Below are 13,320 nucleotides of genomic sequence, written 5' to 3'. Positions count from 1 at the left end.
AACCAAGGACTCCTCGGGGACCCAGTGCCCTGACTTTATGTTTTTTTTTAAACAGAGAGTCAAGCTTTGTTCATACTTGAATTATGTACTTTGCATAAGTCATGCAATTTAACTTTAACCCACAGGACTGAAAAGAAAATGAGCTCAGACTGCAGAAGGAGACTGTAAAAGCAAGTAAGGGCATTAATCAAAGTGAAAGAGGCAGCCCTTACTGCTAGCTCTGTCCTTCTCCCGCCTGCTCCTGCCGGATTATTTTGGGTTCCTTGTGCTTGACTCATCAAAGAGGCAAAAACAGGTTAAAATTTTCATCACGGAAAAGGGATTTGTCTGTTAAATGAACGTTTGTGCCTATGCCCTGAGGAGGTTGATGAGCACACAATTTTAAAAAAATCGTAAATGAGTGCATACCTTTGCCACTTGTAATCATGACAAAGCTTAAGTAATTCGGACATGAGCATTTTTTTTTTTTTTTTCAGTGCAAAACAGGATTTACTAGTCGACAATGTCTGTCTAAACAAGCTCATCCATCTAAATGCTTTCAACTACAGCTCAAATTTGTTTAATACAAGCAGGTTCGGTAAACAAGCCACATTTGCTCATTGAATGTTTTGGAACATCACAAAATAAACCGATACGTGGCTTTTAGGCTCGATTTGACAGACGGTAGACAGAGAACCCCACTGGGGGGTTTGGAAACCACTTGCCCTGGCATCCGGCTTACAAGCACCAGTAAGGGACCTGACCACATTCACCACCCTGCCCCTGTAAAGCGGACATAACACTATTCACTCATCTTGTGGGAGCCTGATCTGGATTACTGTCCTTGTCACTGTCATTTATTATCTCAGGCAGAGGAGGCAGCGACTTCATTCTATGTGGTCAGAGTAGATTCCGTATCGTGTATGTTTAGCTTGCATGATACTAATTTGTGAGTATTTTAATGTGAGTGTCTAGCTTTCAAGTGTTATTAATGAGGACTATCTGGACAAGACACCAAGGGCATCAAATGTCTAAGTGTTCACCTCAACCTCCTCCAACCCCACTTTAAGGACCCTGCTTTATAGATGACCATATATTAAATGGGTACCTTGCAACTGCGCGTTATAGGCTCACTAATTCTCAACCTCCATGGTGAAGGGGGAATTAGCTTAGGGATACTCCATCCTAATTTTCTGTCGCTGTCAATGCTAACCAGAGCTCATAGAGCAATGACGGTGGGGGCGGGGAAGATGGGTCCACCATCGGGGTTAGACCAGGAGCTACTGTTTCCGTTAAAGCCACGTTTATTTCTGGAATAGTTGTGGGAGAGAGATGTGCTCCACAGCGAAGACGACTCGGAGTGGTTCAGGTATGACCGACCATCTGGACAACCCAGCTCAGAGACTCTGAAGTGTCCGGGATAGAGGTGGGCTGGATACTTTCCACACATTGAGCTAAAAAATCACTTGGGGTTCGGTGGAACGAGACAGAATGAGAGCTAGAAACAAAAGATCCGGCTGTGAAACCTAGCACCTAAGTTCAGATGTTCAAATACATTTTCTCCTTTAAAAAAATTCTGGGCAACTTAAATGTTTTGCTAACCTGATTGTTTGCAGCCAGTTCTTATAGAAGAGAGAGGCAACCCCAGAAAAGATTAATTCATTTTTGCACGTGTTAAAATTAATTAACATTAGCATGTTTAGTGATGCAATAGGCAGTTAAAGACTTTTGGAGAAATAAGAAGAAGAAAAACGTACGTATTATAAATTCAAAATCAGTCTCATAACATTTTCTAAAAATGTTGGCTTATGTCCAGGATCTAAGGCTGGGGGTGGGTATGGTTTCTTTGTAGCTGAAGAAAGAGTAGCAAAGAATCTGTTCCATTTCCTTAAAAATAAAAGACTTCATGTTTTATACAGCATGGTAAATGAAATGCTTTTCTGATTTTTACCTGCCGGCAGGATCTGGAGGAAATTTTGCTAGCAAGCTATTCTGTTTTCCTCTCTTTGGGAACATGGTGACACTGGTTTTGTAGCAAAACAGTCTTTGCTTATTAGGCATTTCTTCAAAATCCTGAATAAGCAGCTCTTTCCACATTTTTTGTTCCCCATGTTAAACATTTCATTGCAATTTGAGCTTCGTCTGTGTGTGTGTGTGTGTGTGCGTGTGCGTGTGTGTGTGTGTTGATAGGAAAGATTGAAAGGGAATGTATAAGAATTCTTGAAGGGTTTTTGTTTAAAAAATTAATTTCTACGATTATGTATTGGAGTCTCTACAGAAGGTGATTCCAATTTATTACATACAGCCAAAGTAAAGCCCATCAATCTTGAGCAGCGGCAGTAAGGAGGGGATATTGAAGAAGACATGAAACTCGGGTGTTTGAGTAGATGAGATTTAATTTTCGGAAAACATTTCACTCATAAAACAGATAGCACCCCAGTGTCAGCCCTGACCTCCATGATGTCAATGTCATCGTGGGAGCGTAGCTAAGCCTCAAAGTAAAACAAAGAAACATTGCATGTCACCTCAACACCATCTCTTCCCTTACAGTATGTACAATATATATACACAAAGCCTTTTGGTATTCCTGTTAATGGCTTGTTACTTTACGTTCTAGCTTTTGGAGGGGGAGGAAGGAGAAAAATCATTTTGCATTTCCTAGGTTCTGAGCAAGTACAGTATGCTGTTGCAAGACTTAACATTATTTAGGTCAGTGTCCTAAGGACAGCTTTCATTTTATCGTTCGTGATGGTCAGCTATACATCGAAAGGAACTCAGCATCAGTTTATTTTTCTGTAAGTGCTTTTATTCTGCTTTTAAGTTTAAGCAAATTCATTCACATTTTAATACCATTCCGACTGGGGAGGTATCTGCCATTCTGTACTGCAGATACATTTAGCAGAATACATTTACACGGCTTGTGGTTAGAGGTTATAGCACGGATACAGACAGCTGATCATGCATTCTTCTACAAGCCTGCCGGCACCATTTAGGATTCTGAAAAATAATCTAGAAATGCTACACCCTTTATAATATTATTCTTTACTTTGCAGTAGCTTAAAAGGTTTGTGTTTGTCATTGTTGCTAGCCATTCTATGAAATTAACAGTCTATAAAATGCATCCCGAACCAGATACATACTGTATTGAAAGCTTTCTTCAAGAAGAAGATGTGACAGTATTCGTTCCAGCTTATTTTCTTCCTTAGCAAAAGGATTGTTTGATTCTCAGAAGCAGAAGGGCACATTCATTGTGCAGCAGCTCTGCTGAAGTGTATGAAATGCCTTCTACTGTCTGGTTGCAGAATTTGGAGTTTGCTAAACAGTGTTTAGTGATTGGGCTCATCTTGCATCACCAGTTGATGACATTTTTCTTTGTTCCCTCCTACCCAGTTGAACCAAGACTCTGAGGCTGATATGCAATGTCACTTACAACATTAATCAGACACTGCATTTAAGGTGAGCTGTCCTTTGCCTCCTCCTTCCCCAGTGCTCGTGTGCTGCCTGCAGTGCGTATCTTGCTCCTGCGAGCCTAAGATGGCAGGCAGGATTAGCCGTGCTTGTGCTGTGTGTGCATGCTGTGTATAGAATTCATTACACGTTGCCTAGTATTTCAGATGTGAGTATGTAAATGCTCGGGATGCCATATCATCTGGTAGCGAAGACTTGTTTTTGCCTCATTACAGCCTTAGCTATTTCAGCATCACCTTTCAGCTCCGATTCATTTGCTTCTGGATGTTTGCTTTTCATCACATTCAAAATAGAATTTTACCTTTTTTTTTTTTAACAAAGCCAAAAAAAAAAAAAAAAAAACCCTAAAAACAAAAACAACAACAAAACTCTGCTACCAGATGGTGTCTCCCCTTTCTTCTTGCATTTGCTGTCTTTTAAATAATGTATGTTGTATTGTTAATTAATGTGAATATCAAATTAAACACTTGAAACTTACATGTTTATTATGCGGGTAGGAGGCAAGGTGGAATCTATTTTTAACTCTTATGCACTCCATGGTGTACAAACAACTTGGTTCTCAAATTTGTATTTTCAGTGCTGGTATCAGTGGTTTGATTTTCAGCAGATGTGACAGTGGCCTTTGCAGTGGTCAGCTCCAGGCTTTGAACTCTCAGAGGAGGAAGGGAAAAAAATTCAACACGCTACTTCCTTGGTTGCAGCCTCAGAGAAACCTTGGATGAGAAACTTCTTTTTTCAAACCTGTTTTCCTGTTGATAAATTCAGTTCTCGTGATCACAGTACATTCAAGCTGTTCTGCGTATGGTTTTGTGTGTGTGTGACAATTGCATCTAAAACTTGAGAGCAAGAAGACGGAGAAATCAGTTGGTCTCCATCGCTTTACATAAAAATGGCTGAATGTCTTGTGATGCTAGCACTGCATTAAGTGATACACACAGGTAGGTTGAAATTTGCATGTTTTATAGATTTTTTTTGAGCCATGTAGCAAGAACATTGAATAGATTAAAATATGACTTTTAAAACAAATTAAATAAGACAGTTGTAATTGGGGGGGGAGGGTATTCAGTTGGATGGCCTTTCCTATTCAGATACTATATAAATATATAGCTTTTATAAACTTATAAAATGATTCTGCTATAAAAGTGAGATGATTCCTCCTAAAAAATCATATATATGATAGGTGTGGCGCCATTAGACCACAAAAGAATTTTTTGAAAAGTCTGTGGATTCAGCTCCATTTTAGCTTGAAACTAAAAATAAATGGGTTTCTGGAGATAATTTTGAACAGCGCAAATAAGCTTAATAAGAAACATTTAAAATATTTAAATTTTAAGAAGCGGTCTTTAAACGTGTTATATGAAAGATGAAAATAAAAACTTAGAGGCTTCCAAAATCAATTGTAGATAACGTACAAGAATAAATGCATTATTTGTTTATCTATTATTTGGGGAGATGAGGAATCACAATTTTAAAGGGGGAAATATTAAATATAGATGGCTCTGTTAGAAGAAAAATAGCCTCACTGAATGAAACAGAGTCCCTAGAATGGTTCATTGCAAACCATACAGCTGTGGTTCTGTAAGCACCAAGTTCTGGCACTTTTCAAAATAAATTCATGGGTTCTTTCCTTTGAGCTTAACTTCTCAAATATATTTTAGTTTCAAATTTACAATGGGCCAGAACCTGTTTCTTTAGTAAACACATCTCATTTTACAATGCAGTAACAGATATGCAAAAGATAGTCTCTAAAAAAAAATATTTCATGAAAATTTTGCAGTTCTTTTTCCTCTCATGTAGAGTCTGAACTGGTTTTAGACGTTTATAAATGCGGTCTTCAAGCCTTAAAAATTAAGCCATATTTCTATACATAGAAACCTTGCACAGTAAGAGCTTTTTCTTTTCCTCTTTGTGCTCAGCACTTTCAAAATTAAGGTTTTCTTTGTCATGTGCTCCAGAATGCTGGTCAAGGCTTGTGTGCAAAGGTGAAGTTTCATTATCACGAGTTCACCAGCGCCACTGAAACAATAGATATCTCAGAAATTCTGAGAATCAGAAAATGCTTATGCTCTTGTTTTGCCTGATCCCTCCACTGGTAACCTCCGAGCTCTCAGTAGAGAAGGACCCAAACCCAAGCCCACCCCAGCCCCAACTATAAGTGCACATGGAGCCTCTGTGCAACCATCTTTGTAGGTGTGTTAGGAGGGAGATGCTGCCAAACCCAAAACCTCCCTGAGGTTTGCTCCAGTATGTAGAACATTGAGCTGCCGAACCGTCTGTGTAGATAGTTGCTTTATCTTAGCAGTTTGTCTAATATTCCAAAGCACTGTCTATAAAATCAAACCTCTAATGGACTAAAGATTTGTTGTTGTTGTATTGTTGTTTTGAGGCCAACTTAAATATTTTGCTTGGGGTTTTTTCTCTGGTTCAATTATATTAGAACGTGATTCATCTCACAGTGATTTTGTTCTCTGGGCTTGCCATGAAATATCCTTCCTGCAATACCTTTTTTTTTTTTTTTTTTTTTGCTGTTTGGGAGCCATTTTCCTTCTTGCCTGTGACTTAAAAAGACTAAGTACATTTTGCACATAGCATCCATCAGAGGATCGTAAACTGAAGGGAAATGTCAGAACCCTGATTCAGCATTGCCTGTTTATTTTAGTATCAGTAGCATTAACAGTTGCAGTGGGATCAAGCTAATTGTCATTCGTTCTTGAGCAAATAATGAGCCCAGCATTTGTAATTAAAACACTATTGCTGTTCGGAAAGATTACAACTCAATGTCTTCTATTTTGATAGGCCGGTACAAATTAATCATTTTGAACCCATTTGAATCTTAATCACAAGATTAGATGGATTCAATGGAATTGTTTTACCCTACAGTTGAATGCCTGAGAGATTCAACAGTGTATTTCTTCTCTGTAAAATGTCGATCCTTTTGTCTTTAACTCAAGCATGGTTGTGTTACCTTGTAGATTTTCATACCTCATGCTTTTTCGTGGCATTATTCGTTTATGTTGCTCTTGGTCTCTCCTAAAAGAATTTTAAACACAAGTCAAAGGAGCTTGAAAGCCAAATAAGACTTGGGAAGCATACTGTACCACTGTCATTGTAATTAATAGACCGGTGAATGGAAGAATAATGATTATTTATTACTTTGTTGTGTTTCCCATTAATGCTTTGCCTTCATATTTCACCAGGCACAAAGATTTTCTAAATTTACCCATTTCCAATTATCATTGGATTTCCTGCCGATTGTAGAGGATGGCACTTATCCCTTCTCATTGTTGAAAAGGCAGTGCTTAAGCCATTTCTACTTTTTGGCTAAGGTGTTTACCCTGGGCAGGCCAGAGCAGGTGCGACAGGAAGAATGTGCAGACAACTGCCTTGTTCTCACCCAAACAAAATGGGCAAATCTGTGGTTTTCTGCCTGAATGATTTGTAGTCTAAAATTCTCAGCTCTTTTTTAGGAGAACAGGAATTGTTTTTCCAAACCTTACCTCAGTGAGATTACCAGGATGGCATCTCTTGCTACTAGAGGGATGTTGATCTACCTCAGCGATTTCCATGGCTCCCCAATAGACGAAATGGGTACCCAGACCACATCTTAGGGCCGGTTGATATGGGGAGATGGATCTAGAAAGACGATCTTCTCTTTAATACGCCAAGCCTTTGAGTTCCTTGGTACCATATGGTTCATTCTAGCAGCTCCCTTCCAAGGGAAATGCTGTTCTTAATGGCTTTCTTGGTAATTAAACATTCAACAAATATATTGAGTACGTACTACATACCAGGCATATTCCAGAGGCTAGAAATATAGTAATGAGCAAGAGAGACCAGGGCCTGCCTCGCATAGACCCACCCCTAGTGTGGTGGAGTGGTAGGGGCCAGGGGCACAAAATGAAGTATGTAAACAATTAATTGGAGAAGACAAGTGCAAAGGAGAAAGAGAAGATAAAATTTAAAAAAAAACAAGGGTGTGTTGTTGGGAGGCGAAGAGCCACTTTAGAGTGGTTGGCCAGGGAACGCCTTCTGGAGGAGTGGTATTGAGGTGGAGACCTGGATGGTGACATGGATCCAGACAGGGGAGGGGCTGATGGAGAGCATTACCAGGAAGAGGGGTGCTCATGTTCAGAGCACAGACTCCTTTCCACGAGTAACTGCCATTATATCAGAGCCAGCTCTGAGGACTTGGTGCGTTGAGCCTGACTTAGGTAAGCTGCCCCCAAAGCGAGACGGTGGGCCAGGCCCGCATGGCTGGTTTCAGTCAAATTCCCAGGACTCAGTGCCAGCAGAGTCATTGCCTTTGACCCAGACCCACCGCAACACGGCCTCAGAAGTCGCAGTGAAGTTCTGGACTTTGCAGTCCTAGGTGGTATGGAAATTTGGGCACAGATTCAGTGCTAGCCCAAGAAATCCACAGAAGAAAGGAATCCCGGAGCAAGGAAATTTCTGGGAAGGCTGTTGCTTTATTTTTCTTAAGAACTCCAGAACTTCAATTCGTGGCAAAACATTGAGAGAGCCACTTCCTTTCATTTTTGTTTTCAAAGGCAAGAGGTGGAAGGGTCTGTCCCATCTTGCCAGTAAATTATCTTTGACCTCTGACACCTCAAACACTTCAGTTTCTGCAGAACTCTTGTCTGTTGGTGGCTTTCTAAAGACCTCACTGCTTGGAGTGTTCTTTCTCTATCTGAACAAATAATACTAAGGAAACTCTTCAGAACCAGAACTCTTTCATACCTTTTAGGTTCGTCTGCTAATGAAGCTCCAAGAACAAAGGGATAGGTTTGCCCTACACCTTAGAAACTATAAGACCCTTCAAAGTCTTCTCAGTGTTAAAGAAGCACCTTCTAACACTGATTCACAATTTAGTGCGCTTTGCTTATCACAAGGTAGAAGTGGTCTGGCTGGCTCCTTACACTTGGCTTGGTCTTGACTAGCCACAAAACATTCCACTGCATGAAGAATGTTCTAGTTCTTTGTAGTAGAATATTGCCCATCAGTGGGGAGGGGCTTCACCCATTCCGTTCACTTCTTCAAATATTTGTTGAGCATCTACTGTGTGACAGGCACCACAGTCACCCAGGCAGCATGGAAATGTGACGCGAGTTCCCTGTGAGGCTCACGTCCGCTTTCACAAGGCTAGGGGCCTGTGTGGACAGGTGCAATTGTATATCCTCTCTGCTCCAGAAAGAAGTGAATGGCATGCTGCTCCCTTAGTGGCCTTTTATACTGTTTCCTGAAGGCTAGCCTTCAGTTTGGGGGCATCTCAACCAAATGGAAAAGACGGTTCTTCCCTGGGACTCTGTGTCTCATCCTCCATCACCTTCCCCAAATGTCTTGGTTTCCTAATAAGCCACCGTATGGCTGGCTGCCCTTCTCCGAGCTGGTCTGCCTGCCCTAGCAGGTGACCTCCATAACAGCTGCCACGCTTTTGCATTCACGAGCAGATGTTGAGTGGAGAAGGCCTTGAATGCAAACATTTGAATGCGTGATGCAGGCAAGACGCTTCTGCTTTTGTACCGTGCTGCTTCTGTGGGAAGCAGGTAAATCAAAGACCAATTGCCAAGCCCTTGTCTTTGTTCGGTGATCCCAGCATGGCACAGCCACGGCCCAAACATCTCATTGACCAGAAGATGGCTCTTTTGATCTTGTAATTCATTTTGCATCGTTTCCTTTAATGACTTTCTTGCTTCTGCAGCTATTCCTGTTCAGGGTTCGAGACTAGCATTCGTGTCTACAGTCACTATATTTGGCCTGCGGAGGAAGTTTGTCCTCTGGTTCGGTTTTGTTTTTAAAGTGCCAGTATAAATATTTTTTCTGCCTTCATAAAATGCTGTGAAGACTTTCATGATTTTTTAAATATGATTAAACAAACCTCTTCCTTACCCCGTGGTCATTGCTGCCAAATAGATATTTTGAAATTCCTTCTTTTTTTTTTTTTGCCTGCTCAAATCTCCTACCCTGTCTGAGGCCTTACTCTCACAGCACTGGCCATCTTCCCCAGCCCTGAGCATGACGTAGAGTCCCTTCCCCGAGGGCCTTACAAGTCAGTGAGATGAGAAAACAAAAGCCACCAGCTGAGAATGTGGTTAAATCCTAGAAGGGCAGTGCCCTTGTAATTTTTTCCCCCTTTTCTCTTGTTTCCTTGAGCTGTGGAAGGGAAGCAGGGGACCTTTAGTAGGGAAACAGAGGGGCATCCCTGAAAGATCAGAAAATGCAGGATATTGGGGAAACACCGTGGAAGGGCCATCTAGGAGGCAAAGTAGGGAGAGGGCAGCAAGGAGGCGGGGAAGGGTGTGTGGAAAATCAGAAAGAGGGAACAAAGCGGGCAGTCAGGAGGCAGGCTGCTGCGCTGCACCCTGAAGCTGGGGGCGTGGGGTACAAGGGAGAAGGAGTGGGAGGGGTTGCAACGAGTGAAAGGGGGCTGGGAGAGCCCCTGAGATGCGGGCTGCGGGCCTGCTGTGTAGGGACTGGGTGCTCTCATGTTCTGTCCGTCTTTGGCCGCAATGTTGGCCTTAGGGCTTAACTGTCCCACGTTGACTGTTATGAAAAGCCCACAGATTGGCATCCTTAAGGGTGATTTATCCCAGCAGCTTAGGAAGTCTCTATCCCAAGGCTCCTATTCTACATGCTGAGGATGCCGGAGACCACCCCCCAGCCCTGCTGCCGTCACTTGACTAGAGCTGGGTTAAACTTTAAATGAGCAAATTTTTTCACGGGTTGTGACCAAATGCTTTCGGTTTTCCACAAAGCTCAGCCTGGAGATAGACCCCAAAATACCCATTTTAAGCAGCAGACTTTAGAAAGTCTTTTGCCCAAAGTCATGTTGCCCTCACAGGTGTGCGGCTCTGCTTTTGGAGCCCCCAAAGCCTGTCTTCCTTGCTCTTCACCCACCTTTCCAGGCCCTGGTCTGAGTGCCCGGTAAACCATCCCCAGTGTATATTCTGATTATTTGAGTCCTTGGTCTCCAGGAACACTGCCCCTGCTGGCACACCAGCACGTAATGCTGCCCTCATCGGGTACTTCTTTTTTTTTTTTTTAACATCTTTATTGGAGTATAACTGCTTTACAATGGTGTGTTAGTTTCTGCTTTATAACAAAGTGAATCAGTTATACATCTACATGTGTCCCCATATCTCTTCCCTTTTGCGTCTCCCTCCCTCCCACCCTCCCTATCCCACCCCTCTATGTGGACACAAAGCACCGAGCTGATCTCCCTGTGCTATGCAGCTGCTTCCCACTAGCTATCTATTTTACATTTGGTAGCGTATATATGTCCATACCACTCTCTCACTTCATCACAACTTACCCTTCCCCCTCCCCATATCCTCAAGTCCATGCTCTAGTAGGTCTGTGTCTTTATTCCCATCTTACCCCTGGGTTCTTCATGACCTTTTTTTCTTTTTTTCTTAGATTCCATTATATATGTGTTAGCATACGGTATTTGTTTTTCTCTCTCTGTATGACAGACTCTAGGTCCATCCACCTCACTACAAATAACTCAATTTCGTTTCTTTTTATGGCTGAGTCACATATATACAATGGAATATTACTCAGCCGGTACTTCTTGGCTTAGCTCTTATGGGGACGTGAAACACAGACTTCAGTTGCTGTGTGAAACTTAGACTCACTTTATTCTGTCATTGCGGGAACTGTGGCCCGGAGAAGTTGTGATTTCTCCAGGTCACTCAGAGAGTTAAGTGGCCACGCCAAACTCCCAGGCCAGTGCACTTTCTGCTAAACCAAGCTGCTTTTAGGTCACATGGGAAGCCCAGTTCTAAGCCAGAGGTTGGCAGACTTTTTCCGTAAAGGGCCAGATAGTAAATATTTTAGGCTCTGTGGATCAAGGCAAAACTGAGGATGATATGTAGGTATTTATATAACAACAAAGAAAACAAATTTCTATGAACTCTTTATTTATGAAATTAAAAACATACTAATATATAATGTGAAGTATAGTAATAATTATATATATTTTATATATATACACACATAGTGCCATAGATACAGACATGATTGGCCGTGCCTGTGTCCCAATAAAATTTCACTTATGGACAATGAAATTTGAATTTCATGTAATTTTCATGTCATGAAATATTATTTTACTACTGATTTATTTTTTCAGTCATTTAAAGATGTCAAAACCATCCTCAGCTTGAAGGTTGTACAAAAACAGGTGGCAGGTGAAACTGGCCTGAAGGACGTAGTTTGTGGACCCATTTTCTAAGTCAAAAGATGCAAACTGGGGGCCCACTGGTCAGTCCAACCCATATATGTACTTTGTTTGACTTCTACCAAGAATTTTAATTGAATCCATTGCCAACTTTCTGTTTTCTATTTTTTACTTCTAATTATAAAAGTAATATATATCTACTTTGAAATAATTTGGAATGTTAACATTTTGGCGTGCATTCCTTCAGTCCTTTATCTATGCCTGGCAATTTTTTTAATAGTTGAGATAATATAGACAGTTTTGTATCTTCTTTTTATTTACTTAATATCATATCATAAGCATTTTATATCATTTTAAAGTCTTTCATTAACATAATCTTTTAAAACTTTATTATGAAAATCTTAAATACACGTACAATATGAAAAAGCTGGTTTAATGAACCCCTGTACAGTCCTCGCCCAGTGTCAACAGTTCTCAATGGCTGGCCAATCTTGTTTCACGTAAATCCTCTCCTGTATTATTTTAAAGCAAATCCCAGATCATATCGTTTTATTGCTAAATATTTTAGTATGATTCTCTAAAAGACAAGGATACTAGGAGAAGACGCTTTTTATTTTTGAGGAAATAAATGCTAAAGTATTTAGGTGTGGAAGAGAAGGTTTGCAACTTACAAATGATTCAAGAAAAAAAATAGCTAAAAAGATATGATTGGAGTGTATATAGTTTTTTGGTCCTATTCTTGCAACTCTTCTATAACTTTGAAATAGTTCTAAATAAAAAGTTTTAAAAATATGGAATCCTAAAAAAATACATTTAAAAAATGTCGATTAGTAAGAAAGAAAAATAACCACATGATATCGCTTTACAAATGAACTTATTGACAAAACAGAAACAGACTCACAGAGAACTTATGGTTACCAGGGAGGAAGGGCTGGGGTAGGGAGAGTTACAGAGTTTGGGATTGACATGTATACACTTGCTATATATTAAAAAAAAAAAAAAAAAAAAAAAAGGAAGAAAAAGAAAAAGAACCACAGCATCATTATCACACCAACAAATAACAATAATTCTTTAATAACTTCAAATATCATAGTCAGCATTCAGATTTGTCCAGTTAGGTCATTTAAAAAAAAAAAAAAAAACTTGTTCAAAGCACAATTCCAAATAAGGTCCATACAGTGCAATTAATATTCCCTTAAATTTCACTTAATCTATAGGTTTCCTTCCCTCTCTTTCTTTCACCCTTGCTATTGTCATAAAAACTTTGTTGAAGAAACAATTTGACTCATAGAGTTTCCCCAAATCGGAAATTTCAGATTACATTCCTTGGTGCTGGTTTTTTTTGTTGTTTTTAAATTTAATTTAATTAATTTATTTTTTATACAGCAGTATTATCTATTTTATACATATTAGTGTATATATGTCGATCCCAATCTCCCAGTTCATCCTGGCCCCCCAACTGCTTTACCTGTTCCTCTGTCTCAGAGACTTTCTGTAAACTGGTCATTACAGCTAGAGACCTGATCAAGATACAGAATATATTTTATATAAAAATCCTGATTTGGGCTTCATTGGAAAATTCTGCAGATCTGGCATTCCCACCTGGCAACAATTGGTCTGGGGCTGGGTAGTGACAACCCCATTCCCCATTTAGGTGGGACGTGAATGATCCTGTAGGCCCCAGTTCCTACTACCTCCTG

The 13,320-nt window shown here is 40.4% G+C and overlaps 1 protein-coding gene and 1 long non-coding RNA gene across 8 annotated transcripts in view; one reads left to right on the top strand and one right to left on the bottom strand.

Annotated features, from left to right (window-relative positions):
- LOC136794222 (uncharacterized) overlaps nt 1-3,264 on the bottom strand; it is a 44,298-nt gene extending 41,034 nt beyond the window's left edge. Inside the window, exon 1 of the long non-coding RNA XR_010840620.1 lies at nt 3,120-3,264. This is a non-coding gene — a long non-coding RNA (uncharacterized lncRNA). The remainder of the gene's footprint in view (nt 1-3,119) is intronic.
- ZBTB38 (zinc finger and BTB domain containing 38) overlaps nt 1-13,320 on the top strand; it is a 104,778-nt gene that overhangs the window by 16,976 nt on the left and 74,482 nt on the right. For 2 of the 7 annotated variants that reach the window (XR_010840617.1, XM_059064928.2), the window contains exons 3-4: nt 3,370-3,435; nt 4,025-4,385. The exons of 1 other annotated variant lie outside the window; for it this stretch is intronic. The gene's annotated coding sequence lies outside the window, so the exon portion shown is untranslated. Of the gene's footprint in view, nt 1-1,166; nt 1,349-2,753; nt 2,775-3,369; nt 3,436-4,024; nt 4,386-13,320 lie in introns of those variants that run through there. 4 more of the 7 variants (XM_067033630.1, XM_067033633.1, XM_067033632.1 and 1 more) reach the window with 4 other exon arrangements.

This window comes from Kogia breviceps, chromosome 5 (genome assembly GCF_026419965.1).
Source record: "Kogia breviceps isolate mKogBre1 chromosome 5, mKogBre1 haplotype 1, whole genome shotgun sequence".
In the NCBI taxonomy this organism is placed as follows: Eukaryota; Metazoa; Chordata; class Mammalia; order Artiodactyla; family Physeteridae; genus Kogia; species Kogia breviceps.
Note: the sequence above shows the minus strand (reverse complement) of the source record. Positions and strands in the feature narration are given on the sequence as shown.